This window comes from Lissotriton vulgaris, chromosome 1_2 (assembly GCF_964263255.1).
Source record: "Lissotriton vulgaris chromosome 1_2, aLisVul1.2, whole genome shotgun sequence".
Taxonomy (NCBI): domain Eukaryota; kingdom Metazoa; phylum Chordata; class Amphibia; order Caudata; family Salamandridae; genus Lissotriton; species Lissotriton vulgaris.
The window spans coordinates 333,233,201-333,248,651 of record NC_141686.1 but is presented as its reverse complement, the minus strand read 5'-3'; positions in this window follow the sequence as shown (position 1 = coordinate 333,248,651).

Genomic DNA, 15,451 nt, shown 5'->3' with positions numbered 1-15,451 from the left:
CAGTTTCTAAAGCACTAAATACTTCGGATGGTATAATCTCGCAGGAGAGTATTTTACTCCACTTAGCAGCTAAACGTGGGCCATCTTCCTTCCTATGCTCCCAGAACCCTAAGTAAAGCATGCTAATTAGGTATTTCCTGCTAGCTTTATGCAAATATGTAATGATATTAGAGCCTACAAATTCAATAGGAGATTTACATCTAGACAAAAAGTAGTTACTTACCTCTAAGAATTTGAAAAAATAGTGTTGGGGAATGTCGTAAGAGGCTTTAATCCCAGCAAATGAGTGAAATCCATTCAGATTATACAGCTGCCCACAGTTTCCACCACTAGTCATGACCATGTCCTGCCGATAAAGGTATGAACTACCTCTGGGAATGCCTGGTTATCCCATAATGGTGTGTTGCCATTTATTTTGCATATATCTCCCACCAAATAAAAATAATATCCTTAATGAACTTACATCTAACCTGATTATAGTAGTTGGGGTCCGTCGGTCTGTAAAAAAAAAAGCCTGCAATCTGACCCCAATGTCAGTAGATGTCCATGTATTGAAAGATCAGGTTCAATTAATGTAAGCAAGTTGCACAGTTGTCCGGCAAATACAGCCCAGTAATACAACTTTAAATCTGGTAGCTGTAACACTCCACTGCCTGCACAGATGTTTTAGGGACTGAAGAGCTCACAGAGCTTGCTTATATCCCCAAATGAAACTGCTTATGGCACCTACAAGTCATTATTTTAAACATTAAACAAATTCAGGACCTTAGTGGAATTGCCTGGAATAAATATAAGTATATTCATTTTTATGATTTTGTAACAACCAATGACACTTATCGGCAGCCTATTCCAGAGTCGCAATGTGCAGCAGGGGCTCGTAAGTTAGCTTAAAGATGTTATGGACCTGAATGCACAATTTGATACCCAAATAGGTAGCTGAGGAGGCTAACCCCACTGGCCTAAAATTCAACAATAGCTGAGTTTTTGCCACATGTAATTTATAGCCAGAGTGTATGCCAAATCAGTCTGCTTCTTCTATCATTTCATACAGTCAAATAAGATTCAAGAGAAAGAGCAAACAAAAGACAATAGCAGGGTGCCCCACTGTATCTTAAAAGGTAGCAAAGAAAACCCAGAATTAGGATGTTTGGCGTATGGAGTCTTATATATGGACTGCACCCATATCAAACACTATTGTCAACCCCAAAAACCCCCATCGTAATTCACAAACAGTCCCAGACCACCCAGTCGGAGGCGTTCTTGGCTTCCAGTAGTATCATACCCAACTATTTTTATTATTTTTCAGCTCCTTTGAAGGCAGAAATAGCTGCATTAATGTAAATGATGGTATACCTGCCAGGGATGAAGCAATGTTGTTGTTGTGAGACTTAACCAGCGAGCAGGGGCACAAGCCGAGAAGCTACAATTTTGCAAAATATTTTAGCATTAACATTAACTAGAAAGATGGCTTGATATAATCCCATCACTCAAGGTGGTTTATCCTTCTTCAAGAATATAGTAATGTTGGTCCAGGTGCTGAGCACTTCAATCATATTCCACGTGCTGGACCCTTCACCACCTTCATAAATGCTCTGTATAAGACTAGGGAGGGGGGGACTATGGATCTTTAATTTTATAGATTTCCAGTGGTATACAACCCTCCCCTGCAGACTTGCCTGATGGCAAAGCCATCAAAGCAGCCTCTAATTTCCCAGCAGTGATATCCTTCTGAAGAATCAACCGTTGAGATTCCTCTGAATATGGAAGCCTGCTATTCTGAATCTGCGCCTTACGCCCAGACGACCATGGTGTTTGAGATTGGCTACACAAATCCCCATAGAAAATGGAGAACTACACCGTGCTAGCCAAAGGATTTGTACAAACCAATCAATCGCTACATTTAATATATTGAATCAAGCATTTAACCCTTTTATCAAGTATTTGGTGTACCAAGCCCTGTCCCACCTGTTCCTCATATTCATATTGGAGGGGCTTGTTTTTGGAGTAAAAAACAGCTACCTTCTCACTCAGGTTTTGCCCAAAAAGGACCATCTATTTATCAACCTAAGATGAAGTTAAACAGCTGCCTGGCCCAGCTGTTTAACTTCATTTAGCATACTTTGTTTTTTGCTAAAAAATAAACCATGATCCCCTTAATGTAAGCTTTAATTGTATTCCACACCACCAGCGGTGAAGGTGTACCTGTATTAACGACCAAACATTTCATAAGAGAATCTGCTACTAGTTACAGTATTTAGGATTTGTAAGAACGGCTTGGCAAAATGAAATTGAGACTGTTCTCCCATTGCTGTGGAAATTTTGATTGACAAAAAAATATATCCTGGGGTAGCAGGATGCAGTGTCCTCAAATATCTGTCAGCCCATGCCATGCAAGCGGTCAAGGTCCTGTATAGATGCCCTAGTTCTAATCCTGTGAGGGGTAGCATGATGATTGGTGCAGTCTATACTATGATCCCTTACACATTCTACATTAAGAGCAGTTCCCCAGGACACTCCAGCAAATCAAGACAGAGTGTATCAAATATCCCAGGATCATTCACAACAAATATATTACAGAGAAGAAGAAGAAGTACAAGAGAAGTGATGAAAGAGGCAACAGAGTCACAAAAAGAAACAAGAAATGTGCAGAAAAAAGTAAGAAAAGTACAGAGTGGAGTCTAGTGAGGTACAGAAAGATGTAAGAGAAGTACATAAAGAGGAAAGAGGAAAGAGAGGTGCAGAAAGAGGCAAGTGGGGTGCACAAAGAGGCAAGAGAGGTGCACAAAGAGGCAAGAGAAGTGCAGAAAGAAGCCACAGAGGTGAAGAAGAAGGCAAGAGAACTACAGAAAGAGGCAAGAGAGTTGCAGAAACAGGCAAGAGAGGTGTAGAAAGAGGCAAGAGAGGTGCACAAAGAGGGGAGAAGGGTGCAGGAAGAGGCAAGAGGGATGCAGAAAGAAGCAAGTGATGTGCAGAAAGAAGCAAGAGAAATGCTGAAAAAAGCAACAGCGGTGCAGAAAGAGGGAAGAGTGGTGCAGAAAGATGCAAGAAAAGTGCTGACAGATGCACTAGAGGAGCAGAAACAGGCAGGAGAATTGCAGAAAGAGGGAACAGGGTTGCAGAAAGTGGCAAGAGAAGTACAGAAAGAGGGATACAGAAAGAGGCAAGAGGGGTACAGAAAGAAGCAAGTGAGGTGCAGAAAGAGGCAAGACATGTGCTGAAAGAAGCAATAGAGGTATGGAAAGCCACAGAAGAAGTGATAAAAGAGACACCTGAGTTTGCTTAAAAAAAACAAGAGAGGTGCAGATAAAAGCAAGAGAAGTGCAGAAACTGGCAAAGTGGTTGCAGAAAGAGGCAAAAGAAGTGCAGAAATATGTAAGAGAAGTGCAGAAAGAGGCAAGGGAGGTACAGAAAGAGGCAAGTGAGGTACAGAAACATGAAAGAGGAATGCAGAAAGAAGCAAGAGAAGTGCAGAAAAAAACAACTGCGGTGCAGAAGGAGGCACAAGAACTGCATAAAGAGGCAATAGAGTTGCAGAAATATGCAGAAACAGAAAAAACAGGTACAGAAAGAGAGAACAGGAGTTCAGACAGAGGCAAGAGAGGTGAAGAAAAAGGGAAGAGGGGTGCAGAAAGAGGCAAGATGGGTGCATACATTTTCATGAGAGGTGCGGAAAGTAGCAAGAGCAGTGCAGCAAGAACCAAAAGAGGTGCAGAAAGAGGCAAGAGGGGTGCAGAAAGAGGTAACAGAAGTACAGAAAGAAGCATTAGAGGTGCAGAATGAAGCCAGAGAAGTGCAGAAAGAGGAACAAGAGGTACAGAAACAGACAAGAGAGGTACACAAAGAGGGAAGAAGGGTACAGAAAGAGGAAAGAAGGGTGCAGAAAAAAGCAAGAGAGGTGCAGAAAGAAGCAGGAGAGGTGGAGAAAGAAGCCAGAGAAGTGCAGAAAGAAGCAAGGGAAGTGCAGAAAGAGGCAAGAGAGGTGCAGAAAGAGGCAAGGGAAGTGCAGAAAGAGGGAAGAGGGTGCAGACAGAGGCAAGAGAGGCACAGAATGAAGAATGAGGTCCGCAATGGATCCCCACATTAAAATAATTAGTGGCATGGGGAGGTATTGGTCCCTGGGGCAGTGAGCCCCCCACACTTAGTTTTTAAAAGTCTCCCCAGGGAGGTGGCAGTCCCTGGGGCCATGGGGGGGCGAGTAGCTCATGGAGGGTCTGCAAGGCCCACAGCCCAAAATATAATAGAGATTCGGAGAGGTGGTAATCCCCGGGGCAGAGTGGGTGGGCAGGACCCCCACACACACATTTTTAAGAAAAACCTCGGGGAGGTGGCCGTCCCCGGGGCTGTGGGGGCGGCATTTCACCTGCACATTATTAATGAAGCTCCGGGAGGTGGCAGTCTCCAGGGCATGGGGGCCCCCGCAGGACCCCGCTACATAAATATGTATGGCCCCCAGGATCTGGCACACCCAGGGGCTTAAAATAAACAAAGCGCTGCAGCCTGTGATCATTTTCTAAAAATAATTTTGGTGGGATTTGCAGAACGTATGCAAATCCCGCCAATTCTTTTTTTTTAGAAATGCTTTTTAGGGCCCTGGGGGTCCCTGTGGTATCCCCTGACCAGGACTGATGGGTCAGGGTATTTATACCCAGCCCCCTTTTCTTGTTTTTTTAATGGTTTTTCACTTTTTTTGGTTCAACTGAGTCTCAAAATGGCTGACAACACTTCCTGGTTTGAAGTGCTGTTAGTCAATAAGAATCAATCTGGGAGGGTTCGTGGTTCCACCGCGCTCACCAGATACTAATGTTTATTTATGTTGTGTATTTCTCAGGACCTACTGAATGGACTTGCACTATTTAAAAAAAAAGGTCGCTTTCTGAGCCAAGACCTATCTTTTTGCCAAATTTGGTGTAGTTCCGTTCAGACGTTCAGGCTGTAGTCTTGTCTAAAGTTTTCTATGTAAATGAACATGGAGGAATGCGTTTTGTGACCCCCTTTTTTCCTGGCTGTCGCTTGACTAATCACCGCAAAAATGTCAATACAGGACCAGACCATTAGTTTTGAAATTTTGCAAAAATTTGCCAAATGGCATCAAAGATATTGGCAAAAGAGAAATGCTTTTTGAATAGAAACAAGGTCCTAAATATAGCTACCTACTGGCGACTTCCAGTTGGTGATATATATATATATATATATTTTACTCATATCGCTCGACGCTGCCGCATCCCAGTTCTGAAACTCCAACTGGACTCAGAGCGAACAAGTCAGACCCAGCTCTGTGCAAAATCAGTGTTTTATTCCATCAATCATATAACACCCAAGCAGTTCTGCATGACGCGTTTCGCCTCTAGCCAGAGGCTTGATCACATGATACATACATACATATATATATATATATATTCAATGAAAAAACCATTGGTTTTAGGCCATATATAGTTAGGGATTTGCATTTACAAAACCTTATTTTACTCGCATAAAACCATTGAAATTCCATATATAGTTATAAGCGCTAACTATATATCGCGCACCCGCAATCCACTGCTGATGATGCCACATATTACATCATTCATGACATGGTTAGTGACATCACTGATGACATCACTGATGACATCTCAAATGACATCACTGATGACATCACTGATTACAACATCCAGTGACTGTATGTTTCTGTAAAGTTAAAATATGTTTTACATATTGAAGAATGAGTTGATATATAAGTGTCTGGATGAAGGATTTACTAGGTGCATGACTGACTGATTGAGTGAGTGATTAAATGTGTCTCACTGAGTGCATGGGTTAGTGACTAAACTGTTTTAATTTGTGCATCATTATATCTGTTGTTCTACAAACTGCTGCATATGTTGATCAATAGCTATATGAGTAACTGTATGGGTTGATTGGTTGTCCAAGTATTTGTATGGGAAACTGAGTGTGTGTGTATGGGTGGCTGGAAGGTGTGTGACTCTGTACATAGATGTGTGAGTAGTTGATTCACTATATGTATAGATTCAAAAGTGCATGTGCAAACAGCTGTATGGGCGGTTGACTGTGCATGAGTGTATTAGTGAGTGAATGGATATCTCAGTGCTACATGTCAAATTAAGTACATATGTAAAACACAGTACATGTGAGAGTTGACATCTATAAATAACTGTGCATAAGAGCCAGTGAATGTGTGAGTGGCTGTATGGATCATTGTGAACATGTATCAGAGATTGTATAAGAGAGTAAACTAAATATGTGTTAGTATATGTTTGAATAAGTAAGGTGTGTATAACTGTATAGTTGAGAAAATGGAGGTGTGATTGATTTTTGGCATAACTGACTAGGTGTGTGAGTAACTCCATGGATGAGTGACAGTCTGTGACTGTCTGTTTACACTGATTGTATCTAAGGTTATATTAGAGTCTGAAGAGGTTCATGGTATTATCACATGAATGATATCATCAGTGATGTTATCAGTCATGTCAAATGAGATGTTTTCAGTGATGTCATCAGTGATGTCATTTGAGATGTCATCAGTGATGTCATCAGTGATGTCACTAACCATGTCATGAATGATGTAATATGTGACATCATCAGCAGTGGATTGCGGGTGCCCGATATATAGTTAGCGCTTATAACTATATATGGAATTTCAATGGTTTTATGCGAGTAAAATAAGGTTTTGTAAATGCAAATCCCTAACTATATATGGCCTAAAACCAATGGTTTTTTCATTGAATTTTCAAGGTTTTGTAAATGCAAATTCCTAACTATATATCCACTATAACCTATGGTTTTTTCTGTGAATTTCATGGGTTTTTTAATAGCAAATATGAAAAGCTTTAAAATGTCAAGTACGTGATAGATAAAAACATTTTCGTATTTATGCACGCTGATGTGCTTTGAACGCTGCCCCCCTCCCCTCTTTTCTCTTAGTAGTACTCTCTCTTTGCAGATAGTGAAGAGTAGTTAACGCAGGCATTTACCACCCTTTTTAATCCGTCCTGCCTGCTTGTCTCTCCATTTGATTGATTATTATCCAAGCATTTACTGTTTTACAATTGATTCTCTTTGGTTCATTCTCTATTTACAAACAAGCACAAAGTCGCAATACTCTGTTTAGTCTTTGCAGATCGTGAAAAATCGTGTAAAAAAATAAAAGTAATCGAGCAAAATCAGTAGGCCACTAATTGGATCTCTTTTTGACCTCGCTAAAATAGAAATATTATAAACAACCCTTCATGAGAAATACGAAAATAGTGAGATGAACTGAGCTCCACACCATGAGGGCTGCAAGACAGCTCGGCTCCGTCACCCACCCCGCCCAAAATAACGACAAACCCTATGCAAATATTAAAAATATAGACAACACACCAGCAAAGAAACAGGGTAAAACATTTTATTAAATACCTATTTACATAACGTTGGTTTATAAGATGATGTCAGTAGTGGACCGATGTGTGAAAAGGTCGGAAGCAGCACAAGGCGCCAAGATCCGGATGGAAAGTCCTGGATGTTGGGTGCCATAGTTCAGAGTTCTGAGTTTGAGCCTTTTTCAATGCCTGTGCTTTGTTGTTTCCCCTCCATCAAAAACAAAAAAAAAATATAAAACTGTGCAAAAATACAAAAAAATCAAAAAATGTTTACAAAAGCAGTGCTTGTAAGACTGTCTGAAGCTTATTTCCACCTACTGCAGCTTCACTATTCTCAAAGTAAGTGAGGGTCGTTTGTGGACCTGACTGCATTTGAAAACAATGTTATATGGTACCTCCCTAAACCGCTTGACGGAGGCCCCCGAGGGGCGGTGTGATGGCACGGACTCGGAGAAGACGCTTGGCTCCGACCCCCTCCCCAAGTCTTATAGCACTGGTGTAGCCTGAGATCGCCCCCGACATAGGCGGCCGGCTCCCGGGGTCCGGCGGAACTTTTTGCCTTTTGATGACTCTTCTATTCTGGACTTTGTCCCACAATCCGTTTGACCTGAAGACACGCTGTAGTGGGGCGCCCCTTTACCGTTTTAGTTGCCATTCCGCCCGCTTTTGCTACACTGTGCCTCTTCCGCCATTCAGCTGTTTACCACCCGCTCTTGCGACTACAGCGTCTCGCTCACCATGTAGTTAAGTTGTTCCCGCTCTTGCGGTGCAGCGATAGGCGGCTGCCACAGGACTCTCAAAATGGCGGCCGGCTCTTCGGTTTTGGGCCTGGTCCACTAAAATGGCCCTGGGACACCTTGGAACTCGGACGCTTCCCTGATAGGGCTTGGGTCCCATTCTCAAAAGCGTCCCCTCAGCCGTGAAGATTCTACAAAAGTCTTGGGGGCCCCCGACTCCCGCAGGCTTCTGGTGGGGAGCGGCTGCCATGTCTGCTCGTGGAATGGCCACGACGGAGCTACGAGATGGTAGTGCTCTCATGCTGACGCCAGCTTTAGTCTGAAACATCCAGAAACACTGTAGACTACCAATTCGATCAGTTCCGGTAGCGCCCCAACATGACCCGGAAGAGAAGAACTTGCCCTCCCCTCTTTGACTGATGGTTCTTGTTGCCTGTCCTCTCTGTTGTCATTTAACAGAACTTTTTGGACTGCTGAAAGGGGTTGTGTTCCGAACGCTGGTTGGTGGAGACATTTTGACTATATTCTTGACCTATGTTGTCGCGTAATACGTTATATGACACGCCGCGTTAGCGCACCCGGAAGTGATCCGGGGCGCGGCGCGCAGCGCGTAACGTAAGCATAACAGGTCATGTGACTTGTTAATAAAACTTTTCATTGGTTCATTTTACTTTTGTTATTTTAATGATGAAAAGCTTGGTCATATGACCTAAAAATTACGCTTTTTATTGTTTTCGAACATTATTTTTTTTAAAACATATATGTTATAATATTCCAGGCTAATGTACTTTCCCGGAAAATTTACAACTGTCCTGCAAGTAAAATATATTCCTTTTTCGAGAAAAAGGGCGTTTCTTCGTTCCATGACGGAGCCGTTGAGTAAAAGAGACTCGGCCTGCTGTCTTAGTCGCCGATACGCCTGATTATCAGATTCTTATCGATCACTTTATGTTGCAGGAGTGGAAAACACAACTGCCCTTGACCATTTATCTTTACTACGTTCCTACATATTATACCTTTTATCCGTCATGTAATTGGACTGCTTTATTTCACTTGCCTTTTACTGATTCGAAAACAGTGACTAAAAGTAAAAACTTTACCAATGTAAATACTACTACCGTGTTTTGTTTTAAAAACCTTTATTGTGAAAATGTCAGTATACAAATACGGGCCTATAACCACCTGGGCCGGCCACGGAGCAAACTGAAATCGTATATGATGAGGAGACATTTACACTGTAGAGGAACGTAACGAGCGGGCCTAGGTTGCAAGAACTAAGGTGTCTAACAGTTGCGGAATCGGTGGACGTACATTTTGTAATTAAAATAAGACAGGGCCACTTACAATAAAATTTTCTAGATATACATTTGCGGGCAAGGAGTTACGAGTCCCATTTATACCGGCGCCATTTTGGGCGAGGCCGGGCAGGTCCAAGATATAGTCAAAATGTCTCCACCAACAATCGGCCAGACCAGAACCCCTTTCGGCCCTTTATGCTACAAGATGGTGTCTTCCATTCAGAAAATATTGTTGGCAGCATTTTGAAAGGAAAGATAAACAGCCGTTCTCCTAGTGAGTCTCACATTGTTACATTTAGGAAGAATGTTGAAGAGTAATATGTGGAAAATCTGAAGCCATTTTTCTACAAACTCTCAATCAGCCTAAGTCATGGGCGATCTTTGTCCACACCAGGGCAATAGTGAAGCTGCAGCAGGTGCAAAAGAGCTTCCGACAGTCTTACAAGCACTGCTTATCTAAACATTTTTTTGTATTTTTGCACAGTTTTATATTTTTTTTTTGTTTTTGATGGAGGGGAAACAACAAAAAACAGGCATTGAAAAAAGCTCAACAGTGCAGGGCGCCTTGTGCTGGTTCCGACCTATTCACACATCGGTCCACTACTGACATCACCTCATAAGCCAACGGGGCACCCCACACTGACTTTCGGCGCAGCATTGTAGGATGGCCACACCAGTGCGGCAACTTGCTGGACACCACCTCGGTGCCATCCGGATCTCGGAGCGTTCGAGTCACTGTACCGCAAGAGTGACCTGAACTCAGCTGGACACGCCGTCTTTCGGCGCAGCATTGTAGGATGGCCACACCAGTGCAGCAATTTGCTGGACACCACCTTGGGCAACAGTGAAGCTGCAGCAGGTGCAAATAAGCTTCAGATAGTCTTACAAGCACTGCTCAGAACTCTCAACTATGGCACTCAACATCCAGGACTTGCCAATCGGATCTTGGCGCCTTGTGCTGGTTCCGACCTATTCACACATCGGTCCACTACTGACATCACCTCATAAGCCAACGGGGCACCCCACGCCGACTTTCGGCACAGCATTGTAGGATGGCCACACCAGTGTGGCAACTTGCTGGACACAACCTCGGTGCCATCCGGATCTCGGCGCGTTCGACTCACTGTACCGCAAGAGTGACCGGAACTCAGCTGGACACGCCGTCTTTCGGCGCAGCATTGTAGGATGGCCACACCAGTGCGGCAATTTGCTGGACACCACCTCGGTGCCATCCGGATCTCGGCGCGTTCGAGTCACTGTACCGCAAGAGTGACCGCAACTCAGCTGGAAACGCCGTCTTTCGGCGCAGCATTGTAGGATGGCCACATCAGTGCGGCAATTTGCTGGACACCACCTCGGTGCCATCCGGATCTCGACGCGTTGTGCTGCCTTCGGCCTATTCGCACATCGGTCCGCTACTGACGCCGCCTCACGTGCCAACGGACTTTCTACGCTTTTTGTAGCCCTATGCCGCATAACAGGTCATGTGACTTGTTTATAAAACTTTTCATTGGATCATTTTACTTTTGGTTTCCTAAAGATGGAAGGCTTGGTCATATGACCTAAAAATAACACTTTTCATTGGTTTAGAACATTTTTTTTTCCCAAACGATAAAAGCCCCACCTTGTTTCTGGATCATTCAGACTGAAGCTGGCGTCAGCATGAGAGCACCACCATCTCGTGGCTCCGTCGTGGTCATTCCGCGAGCAATCATGGCAGCCGCTCCCCACCGGAAGCCTGCGGGAGTCGGGGGCCCCCAAGACTTTTGTAGAATCTTCACGGCTGAGGGGACGCTTTTTGAGAATGGAGCCCAAGCCCTAGCAGGCAAGCGTCCGAGTTCCAAGGTGTCCCAGGGCCATTTCAGTGCACCAGGCCCAAAACCGAAGAGCCGTCCGCCATTTTAAGAGTCATGTGGCAGGCGCCTATCGCTGCACTGCAAGAGTGGGAGCAACTCAACAACATGGTGAGCGAGACGCTGTCGCCGCAAGAGCGGGCGCAACTCAGCTGGATGGCCGCCACCTGGGGAGGCCCGTTCACGCCGCCTCCCCCACGCCCCCCCCCCCCCCCGGGCCGCCGCACGCAAATTTTCGGAGCAGCATTGTAGGATACCAAAACCAGTGCGGCAGTTTACTGGACATCACCTGGGTGCCATCAACATCTCAGCGCGTTCTGCTGCCTTGGGACTATTCGCACAACAGACCGCTACTGACGAGGCCTCCCCCCGCCCCACCCGGGACGCCCCACGCCAATTTTCGGAGCAGCATTGTAGGATCCCAAAACCAGTGCGGCACCCAGGCGACATCACCTGGGTGCCGTCCAGAACTCTGCACGTTGTGCTGCCTTGGGACTATTCGCACAAAAGACAGCTTCTGACCATTGTTGCTTTTTGGGGTGAAAAATGTTTAAATGTTTTTACAGTTTTTGTTCCGTTCATTATAGTTAAATGTTAATAAAGTTTTAAAATCTAACTTTGTTGGAGTGCTATATATGTTTAAAAAATCGGGTGAATGGGGCCTTGAATCGGGTTATTGTCATGTGTGGGCTTTGCAAGTGTACTGCTACAAGATCGGACATTTCAAACTCAAATGCACGTTCTTTTTCTTACCTTTCCGAAGCATGGAGCGCAATAGCAGGCAGAGAAAGGGTGATGCACGTGTTGAACACTGCCTGGCCTGGCAAGTTGCTGGCAGTGCCCCCCCCCGCCCGCTCCTGAAAGAGGGCACACACACACCGCCGCCCCGAGTACTTCACAAATCTTTAAAAGACCATGCGCTTGTTCATGAGCCTTAAATGGTTTATCACCCCTTCTAGAACCCCTGCATCGACCCTCTGACGTTTCCTGGAAGAATTAGCACGTAACACAATACCAAGCCCTGTCAGCTGAAACCCCCGAGAAATCATGGGGCATATTATCAAGGGGGTTTATTTCCGCTTTTTGGGCTTTAAAAGCCAAAAAAAAAAGAGATAAAATTATCTCCCTATTACCAAGCTGTCGCTAACACCAGTTAGTGACAGCTAAAAGGTGATAGCGACCATCTTGGGCCCCGCTTTGCATATCAGTGATATTTATCACTAATGACATGCAAAGTGGGCGTGCCAAGATTTTAGCGACTGGAAACAGTCCCTAACCATCGCTATCTCCTATTACCAACTTTTGGAGATATTCGCGCTAAGCGCGAATATCTCCAAAACCAAACACCTGCCCTGAGCAGTTTTAGCCATGTTATCCAATGGGAAGTGGATAACATGGCTAAGAGCATTTGCTGGATAATGCATGAATATCGCTGACTTTTCAATGATATTCATGCATTGCGGCCGTTTTTTATCGCATTTGCGATAAACCTTGCTAATAGCAAGGTTTATGTGCGATAAAATTCGCCGATGTGCGGCGATAATTTTTGTCTCTAAACAAGTTAGAGACAAAAATTATCGCTAGTTGTTGGTAATATGCCCCCGGGTTTTTGCTTGCAGGAATCGGGAGGCGGGAGACTAGCACTGAAATCAGTAGTCTCACGCCTGAATCGGGAGGGTTGGCATGTCTGGATACTCTACAGCTGGGGCCATAAACTACATCCGCAGGGCTAGGTGATAGCCTAGGTCCGGCCTGGACAATCGTACACAAAGGAAGAGGAGTGTCAGAGGGTGCGGTAGTGAATAGGGTGAAAGGGAGGTGTCGGGCGGGCACAGGGTGTGATTCTCAGAGAAGAGCAGCGCAGATGGGGGGAAGTATATGGTCCATGCATGAGAGAAACAGCGGGGGTGACCAGTGCGTGGGGGAGATGCTTGCGAGGGTGGGGAGCCATGCTGAGGATCGGCGGCGTGCAGAGAGTGGCCCTGGTCAAGGCATCTAAAATGGCTGCCGTGCACGACAAAATTGTGGCATTGGACAAAAACGCAAGATGGCGCAGACAATGTTTATCAATAAGGATTCATTTATAACAAAATATTTACTCGCAGTGACAAAATGGTGGTCAACACTTCCTGATTTCCATCGAATCGAACGTTAACAAACGTCACGCAGCAAAAAAAAAAAAAAAAAGCTCACGCACAGAGCAGTTTTTAGCCATGTTATCCAATGGAAGGTGGATAACATGGCTAAGAGCATTTGCTGGATAATGCATGAATATCGCTGACTTTTCAGTGATATTCATGCATTGTGGCCGATGTGCGGCGATAATTTTTGTCTCTAAACAATTAAAACGAAGCACAAAATGGCGAATTCCCGTTTCGCTACCAGTTTGCGGCCCAGTTCGCGGCCCGTGAAGCGCTTCTACCGTGAAAAATCATTTTTTTTTTATTTTCCCCACGGGACCCTTTAATAACCCCAACAACAATCCTAGGGGGTCAAGAGGGGTATACCTTGCCCCCTTTCAATAAATTCCCCCTTCGTTTTTCACCTCTTCTTCTCTCTCGATCCTACCGAGAGATAAGATGGCGGCCGCTCCGGACTGTTTAGAATGTTGACAGACACCGGAGAGCCAATCAGCTTTCTGTTATCCAATGGAAGGTGGATAACATGGCTAAGAGCATTTGCTGGATAATGCATGAATATCGCTGACTTTTCAGCGATATTCATGCATTGTGGCCGATGTGCGCCGATAATTTTTGTCTCTAAACAATTAAAACGAAGCACAAAATGGCGAATTCCCGTTTCGCTACCAGTTTGCGGCCCAGTTCGCGGCCCGTGAAGCGCTTCTACCGTGAAAAATCATTTTTTTTTTATTTTCCCCACGGGACCCTTTAATAACCCCAACAACATTCCTAGGGGGTCAAGAGGGGTATACCTTGCCCCCTTTCAATAAATTCCCCCTTCGTTTTTCACCTCTTCTTCTCTCTCGATCCTACCGAGAGATAAGATGGCGGCCGCTCCGGACTGTTTAGAATGTTGACAGACACCGGAGAGCCAATCAGCTTTCTGCGCGCAAAGTTCCGTTTCGCGAAAAGTAAGCGGACCGGATCGCTGCCCAGAGCTCTGTTACAGATATATATCTTGTTTTGAACGTTAATTTCTCAAAAACTACTGGAGCACATATATATAGACCTAGCAAAGGCACATCGGGCTAACAGTCCCTACAATTTTGCCAAGTTTCGTGGAAATCCATTCAGCCGTTCGAGCTAAAAGTGAGTCCAACCGCCCTATGGAAAAATGAATGGGAAAAACGCGTTTTGGGACCCCGCTTTTTTCTCGGCCCCCCCTTGACGAAACCCCACCAAATTTTCAGGGGCTGCTCAGAAACAAAATGTGCCATTTTCCTGAAAATTTCAGCCGATTCCGTCTACAAACGCCAAAGTTATTAGACATAGAATTTTCAAAAATCCCATAGGGAAAAAATCCTAACTATATATACCTACTGGCGATAGCCAGTAGGTAATATATGGCATTTAGGCCGATATTATAGAATGACCAGTAATTCTAAATGTGCATTGTGTAAATATATGAATTATAAATGTTTGTAAATATATGAATCATATATTTTTGTACATATATATACATGTCAAAGAAATTATTTTTCTATCCATATATATTTTTTCAAGATAGTACATATATACTTTTCTTATAATGTGACTTTTCTACTTAGTTTTGTGGAAAAAATTACTTTAATCATGTATTGGAGTATGTTATGCAATGCAGGTATTCATACTGACATTTGTGCATTCATGCGTATACATTTTCAAAATCACGTTTTTTATTTAAATGTAAATCTTTTCAAAGTTAAGATATTACTGGCATTTTAGTATAAATCCAACTGCTCTTCCCTTCTATCAGTTGGAAAAAGCAACATTACTTCAAATCTTTTTGTATTTTACAAAGCGCAGTCTCTCTTCTTTATAGCGCCAAATGTTGCTTGTTCACCTTTTCTTTATGTCACTTACACTCATAATCACGTGTTTGGAGTGCTAGCTGTTTAAAAGGTCCAGTAAAAAATGCTAACGTTGTCATGTGATCAAGCCACTCCGGTGGTGAAACGCGTTGTGGCGGACTTATGAAAAAATAAACGCTACTTGCTTTTTGCACATACCTTGGGCTCGTGTCTGCTTCCTTGGTGCTGGCTGGAAACT